The sequence below is a fragment of the Leptodactylus fuscus genome, chromosome 4 (genome assembly GCF_031893055.1).
Source record: "Leptodactylus fuscus isolate aLepFus1 chromosome 4, aLepFus1.hap2, whole genome shotgun sequence".
NCBI lineage: Eukaryota > Metazoa > Chordata > Amphibia > Anura > Leptodactylidae > Leptodactylus > Leptodactylus fuscus.
Window position 1 is genome coordinate 82,643,474 of NC_134268.1, and position 7,791 is coordinate 82,651,264.

Below are 7,791 nucleotides of genomic sequence, written 5' to 3' on the forward strand. Positions count from 1 at the left end.
GGCTAGAGGGTGCACTTCAGTGCATCCCATTGCTTCACCACAAATGGTGTGAAGGGGAGTGGAAAATGGAGGAAATGGAGAGTGACCCTTACAGTTGGGGCCAGCAAAGGCATGCCAAGTAACACACTGGCACACATGGCTGACTTCATCTTGGGTTGCTTTTCAACACATATTTCACATCATGAAGAACAAATAATACTGGATTTTTTCAAGCCTCGAACCCCGGTCTAGGTCTAATGTCTGTTCCTTTCTTATATTAGGGGAGAGGGAAAAAAAATTACTTCAGTGATACGTTTAGCGTACATAGACTGACTATTAATGTGTATCCCACTTAGTGTTGTTAGGGTTACACACCGTCACAACCTGGCTAAAGCTTCTATAGCTGTTAATAAAGTCAACATAACTTTACGGTATCCAAAAAGACAGCTGGTACCGACAGAGAGCAAGACAAATGTCACCCAAAGCTGTGAGCTCTGAACACCCACAGTGACTTTGGCGTCATCATCATTATAAGGGAGCGGGTGGTAATAAATAACTTGGCAGTGCCTAAAACCCAAAAAGCTTATACAACTATATTTACATTAAGATACACAAATGAAACTTTTCAGTAGCATGTCATGAGACAAGCTGATAAGCTCTTCCTTTGTGCAGTGCTATTTGAAAGTTAAACGCTGCCTTTATTTTAATTCTGGAGAAGGTGCAGACATTAGATTTAGAACATGTTGTCTTCATTGTCCAAATCCTCTATATAGGTAACGTGTTTTTCGGGCCGAGCTGTCTGGGAACGAGCTGGTGCAGCACTGACAACCTGGGTGAATATGGCAAGAGCCTGAGATGTAGGGTGAATGAATCCCCAAATTATTTGTGGAATTCCCAGTGAGACAATGGCACTGTATACCAGTATTAAAAATTGTGGGTGCACATAACCCCCATATATTCTTTGAATTCCCAGTCAGACAATGGCACTGTATACCAGTATTAAAAATTGTGGGTGCACATAACCCCCATATATTCTTTGAATTCCCAGTCAGACAATGGCACTATATACCAGTATTAAAAATTGTGGGTGCACATAACCCCCATATATTCTTTGAATTCCCAGTCAGACAATGGCACTGTATACCAGTATTAAAAATTGTGGGTGCACATAACCCCCATATATTCTTTGAATTCCCAGTGAGACAATGGAACTGTATAGCAGTAGCAAAAATTGTGGGTGCACGTAACCCCCATATATTCTTTGAATTCCCAGTCAGACAATGGCACTGTATACCAGTATTAAAAATTGTGGGTGCACATAACCCCCATATATTCTTTGAATTCCCAGTGAGACAATGGCACTGTATAGCAGTAGCAAAAATTGTGGGTGCACGTCACCCCAATATATTCTTTGAATTCCCAGTCAGACAATGGCACTGTATACCAGTAGTAAAAATTGTGGGTGCACATAACCCCCATATATTCTTTGAATTCCCAGTCAGACAATGGCACTATATACCAGTATTAAAAATTGTGGGTGCACATAACCCCCATATATTCTTTGAATTCCCAGTCAGACAATGGCACTGTATACCAGTATTAAAAATTGTGGGTGCACATAACCCCCATATATTCTTTGAATTCCCAGTGAGACAATGGAACTGTATAGCAGTAGCAAAAATTGTGGGTGCACGTAACCCCCATATATTCTTTGAATTCCCAGTCAGACAATGGCACTGTATACCAGTATTAAAAATTGTGGGTGCACATAACCCCCATATATTCTTTGAATTCCCAGTCAGACAATGGCACTGTATAGCAGTAGCAAAAATTGTGGGTGCACGTCACCCCAATATATTCTTTGAATTCCCAGTCAGACAATGGCACTGTATACCAGTAGTAAAAATTGTGGGTGCACATAACCCCCATATATTCTTTGAATTCCCAGTCAGACAATAGCACTATACACCAGTATTAAAAATTGTGGGTGCACATAACCCCCATATATTCTTTGAATTCCCAGTCAGACAATGGCACTGTATACCAGTATTAAAAATTGTGGGTGCACATAACCCCCATATATTCTTTGAATTCCCAGTGAGACAATGGAACTGTATAGCAGTAGCAAAAATTGTGGGTGCACGTAACCCCCATATATTCTTTGAATTCCCAGTCAGACAATGGCACTGTATACCAGTATTAAAAATTGTGGGTGCACATAACCCCCATATATTCTTTGAATTCCCAGTGAGACAATGGCACTGTATAGCAGTAGCAAAAATTGTGGGTGCACGTCACCCCAATATATTCTTTGAATTCCCAGTCAGACAATGGCACTGTATACCAGTAGTAAAAATTGTGGGTGCACATAACCCCCATATATTCTTTGAATTCCCAGTCAGACAATGGCACTGTATACCAGTAGTAAAAATTGTGGGTGCACATAACCCCCATATATTCTTTGAATTCCCAGTGAGACAATGGAACTGTATAGCAGTATTAAAAATTGTGGGTGCACATAACCTCCATATATTCTTTGAATTCCCAGTGAGACAATGGAACTGTATAGCAGTATTAAAAATTGTGGGTGCACATAACCCCCATATATTCTTTGAATTCCCAGTCAGACAATGGCACTGTATACCAGTATTAAAAATTGTGGGTGCACATAACCCCCATATATTCTTTGAATTCCCAGTCAGACAATGGCACTGTATACCAGTAGCAAAAATTGTGGGTGCACGTCACCCCAATATATTCTTTGAATTCCCAGTCAGACAATGGCACTGTATACCAGTAGTAAAAATTGTGGGTGCACATAACCCCCATATATTCTTTGAATTCCCAGTCAGACAATGGCACTGTATACCAGTATTAAAAATTGTGGGTGCACATAACCCCCATATATTCTTTGAATTCCCAGTGAGACAATGGAACTGTATAGCAGTATTAAAAATTGTGGGTGCACGTAACCCCCATATATTCTTTGAATTCCCAGTCAGACAATGGCACTGTATACCAGTATTAAAAATTGTGGGTGCACATAACCCCCATATATTCTTTGAATTCCCAGTGAGACAATGGCACTGTATAGCAGTAGCAAAAATTGTGGGTGCACGTCACCCCAATATATTCTTTGAATTCCCAGTCAGACAATGACACTGTATACCAGTAGTAAAAATTGTGGGTGCACATAACCCCCATATATTCTTTGAATTCCCAGTCAGACAATGGCACTGTATACCAGTATTAAAAATTGTGGGTGCACATAACCCCCATATATTCTTTGAATTCCCAGTGAGACAATGGAACTGTACAGCAGTAGCAAAAATTGTGGGTGCACGTAACCCCCATATATTCTTTGAATTCCCAGTCAGACAATGGCACTATATACCAGTATTAAAAATTGTGGGTGCACATAACCCCCATATATTCTTTGAATTCCCAGTCAGACAATGGCACTGTATACCAGTATTAAAAATTGTGGGTGCACATAACCCCCATATATTCTTTGAATTCCCAGTGAGACAATGGAACTGTATAGCAGTAGCAAAAATTGTGGGTGCACGTAACCCCCATATATTCTTTGAATTCCCAGTCAGACAATGGCACTGTATACCAGTATTAAAAATTGTGGGTGCACATAACCCCCATATATTCTTTGAATTCCCAGTGAGACAATGGCACTGTATAGCAGTAGCAAAAATTGTGGGTGCACGTCACCCCAATATATTCTTTGAATTCCCAGTCAGACAATGGCACTGTATACCAGTAGTAAAAATTGTGGGTGCACATAACCCCCATATATTCTTTGAATTCCCAGTCAGACAATGGCACTGTATACCAGTATTAAAAATTGTGGGTGCACATAACCCCCATATATTCTTTGAATTCCCAGTGAGACAATGGAACTGTATAGCAGTATTAAAAATTGTGGGTGCACGTAACCCCCATATATTCTTTGAATTCCCAGTCAGACAATGGCACTGTATACCAGTATTAAAAATTGTGGGTGCACATAACCCCCATATATTCTTTGAATTCCCAGTGAGACAATGGCACTGTATAGCAGTAGCAAAAATTGTGGGTGCACGTCACCCCAATATATTCTTTGAATTCCCAGTCAGACAATGGCACTGTATACCAGTAGTAAAAATTGTGGGTGCACACAACCCCCATATATTCTTTGAATTCCCAGTCAGACAATGGCACTGTATACCAGTATTAAAAATTGTGGGTGCACATAACCCCCATATATTCTTTGAATTCCCAGTGAGACAATGGAACTGTATAGCAGTAGCAAAAATTGTGGGTGCACGTAACCCCCATATATTCTTTGAATTCCCAGTCAGACAATGGCACTATATACCAGTATTAAAAATTGTGGGTGCACATAACCCCCATATATTCTTTGAATTCCCAGTCAGACAATGGCACTGTATACCAGTATTAAAAATTGTGGGTGCACATAACCCCCATATATTCTTTGAATTCCCAGTGAGACAATGGAACTGTATAGCAGTAGCAAAAATTGTGGGTGCACGTAACCCCCATATATTCTTTGAATTCCCAGTCAGACAATGGCACTATATACCAGTATTAAAAATTGTGGGTGCACATAACCCCCATATATTCTTTGAATTCCCAGTCAGACAATGGCACTGTATACCAGTAGTAAAAATTGTGGGTGCACATAACCCCAATATATTCTTTGAATTCCCAGTCAGACAATGGCACTGTATACCAGTATTAAAAATTGTGGGTGCACATAACCCCCATATATTCTTTGAATTCCCAGTCAGACAATGGCACTGTATACCAGTATTAAAAATTGTGGGTGCACATAACCCCCATATATTCTTTGAATTCCCAGTGAGACAATGGCACTATATACCAGTATTAAAAATTGTGGGTGCACATAACCCCCATATATTCTTTGAATTCCCAGTCAGACAATGGCACTATATACCAGTAGTAAAAATTGTGGGTGCACATAACCCCAATATATTCTTTGAATTCCCAGTGAGACAATGGCACTGTATACCAGTATTAAAAATTGTGGGTGCACATAACCCCCATATATTCTTTGAATTCCCAGTCAGACAATGGCACTGTATACCAGTATTAAAAATTGTGGGTGCACATAACCCCCATATATTCTTTGAATTCCCAGTGAGACAATGGAACTGTATAGCAGTATTAAAAATTGTGGGTGCACGTAACCCCCATATATTCTTTGAATTCCCAGTCAGACAATGGCACTGTATACCAGTATTAAAAATTGTGGGTGCACGTAACCCCCATATATTCTTTGAATTCCCAGTCAGACAATGGCACTGTATACCAGTATTAAAAATTGTGGGTGCACATAACCCCCATATATTCTTTGAATTCCCAGTGAGACAATGGCACTGTATAGCAGTAGCAAAAATTGTGGGTGCACGTCACCCCAATATATTCTTTGAATTCCCAGTCAGACAATGGCACTATATACCAGTAGCAAAAATTGTGGGTGTATATAGCCCCAATTCTATTGCTAGGGGACTTGCAGGGTATTTCTGAGGTGAAGGTGGGGGGGCACACCGTTGGAACGGGGATTTGGGGTGTATATATGGGGTATACGGGAATACACTGTCAGTGTGTTCCATTCAGGATCCTGGGAAAGCTGGGTTGCGGCGATTGAGCCCGTCAGTGCCACGTTACACTGACAAGCTTCTCCCTGGAATTGAAGTTATATGTAAGCCCAATATATTCTTTGAATTCCCAGTGAGACAATGGCACTATATGGCAGTAGCAAAAATAGTGGGTGTATATAGCCCCAATCCTATTGCTAGGGGACTTGCAGGGTATTTCTGGGGTGAAGGTGGGGGGGCACACCGTTGGAACGGGTATCGGGGGTATATATCGGGTATACGGGAATACACTGACAGTGTATTCCATTCAGGATCCTGGGAAAGCTGGGTTGCGGCGATTGAGCCCGTCAGTGCCACGTTACACTGACAAGCTTCTCCCTGGAATTTAGCTCTTATAAGAGCTGTTGGTTGTCTTCTCCTTCCTATCCTAGCCTGTCCCTGCCTACCCAGAATCTAACCCCTAGCTAACTGGACGGAAACCTCCGTCCTCGGTGAATTGCAAGCTCAGAATGACGCGAAGCTGGGCGGCGCTGTTCTTTTAAATTAGAGGTCACATGTTTTCGGCAGCCAATGGGTTTTGCCTACTTTTTTCAACGTCACCAGTGTCGTAGTTCCTGTCCCACCTACCCTGTGCTGTTATTGGAGCAAAAAAGGCGCCAGGGAAGGTGGGAGGGGAATCGAGTAATGGCGCACTTTACCACGCGGTGTTCGATTCGATTCGAACATGCCGAACAGCCTAATATCCGATCGAACATGAGTTCGATAGAACACTGTTCGCTCATCTCTAATTATATGGTATAATTTTTAGCAATTCCATAGTTTAACCCTTTCGGCTAAAGCACCATGGGACGTCCTGCAGCAAAAAAGCGCTGCGGGAAAAACTGTGGTGGCAACGCATCACAGTTCTTCCTACAGCACTTTAGACAGAAAGTTTGTGGAGTTGCCTTCCGCTGACTCTCTGTTACAATTATACCTATGGGGAAACCGCTGGCGCTTCTGTAGGTATAATTGACATGCTGCGGTTTTGGAAACAAAGTGTTTTTACCGCAAAGTGAGCATGAGATTCACTAGAATCCCATCCACTTTGCCCTTTTTGTAAAACGCTGCGATTTTCCCAGTGGCGTTTCTGGCACGGGAAAATCACGACGTTTCCTTCCCGTGGGGCCCTGGCCTTAAGGATTCAGGGTAGTTTGTACGTTAATGCTCAGCGACTTTTCTCAGATTTTCCTTCCCTACCTTCCAAAATTCATAAGTTTGACATAGCTATGTGAGGGCTTATTCTTTGCGTGATGAGTTGAACTTTATGCACCATTTTGCACCATTGGGCTACATAAAGTGTTTTGGTTTTTTACTTTTATGGGGGAAGGTCCATGTAAAAAAAACAATTCTATCATAATATAAAAAAAACGCAGCCAAACCTGCAGCAAAAAACAAAACGTGTTTCCACTGCAGAAAAGTTTTTTGTTTATTTTTGATTGCAGCATTTCTGCTGCGGATATTTTTCTGCAAAGTGTGGATGGGACTTGCCAGAATCCCATCAACTTTGGAGATATTGTAAAATGTGGTGGCCAAATTCTGGCATTTTCACCTAAGGCTGAGGCCTCATGTTGCAGAAACGCAGCTTCTTTAGTCACAGATTTTGCGGCGTTTTTTTTTAAGCCAAACTTAGGAATCACCGCAAAAGGAATGGGAAATGTATAGGAAGCTCTTACACTTCTCCTTTCTACTCAATCCACTCCTGACTTTGGCTCAAAAAAATGCACCAAAATCTGCAACATAAAAACTGCATTTCCGCAACGTGGGGATTTAGCCTAAGGCTGAGGCCCCACGGGCTGGAAATGCCGCGCTAAAGCTAGAGTTTTCCTCCGCTGACTTACTGTTACAATTATATCTATGGGAAAGCCACCTGCGTTTCCATAGATATAATTGACATGATGCGATTTTCAAAACCGCAACGTTTTTTGAAATCGCAGCATGTCCGCGCTGCGATTTTTTTTTCGCAAAGTGGGCATGGGATTCGCATGAATCCCATCCACATTGCAAGTACTGTAAAACGCCGGGCTCAAAACCCTGACCAAAAAGACGGCTCCCATTTAAATCAATGGGAGCCACTCAGGGTTTCTTCCGGCTCCTGGAAAAAAGAAGCGAGATGCTCATTCTTCAGGGCCTCCGCCTCAGG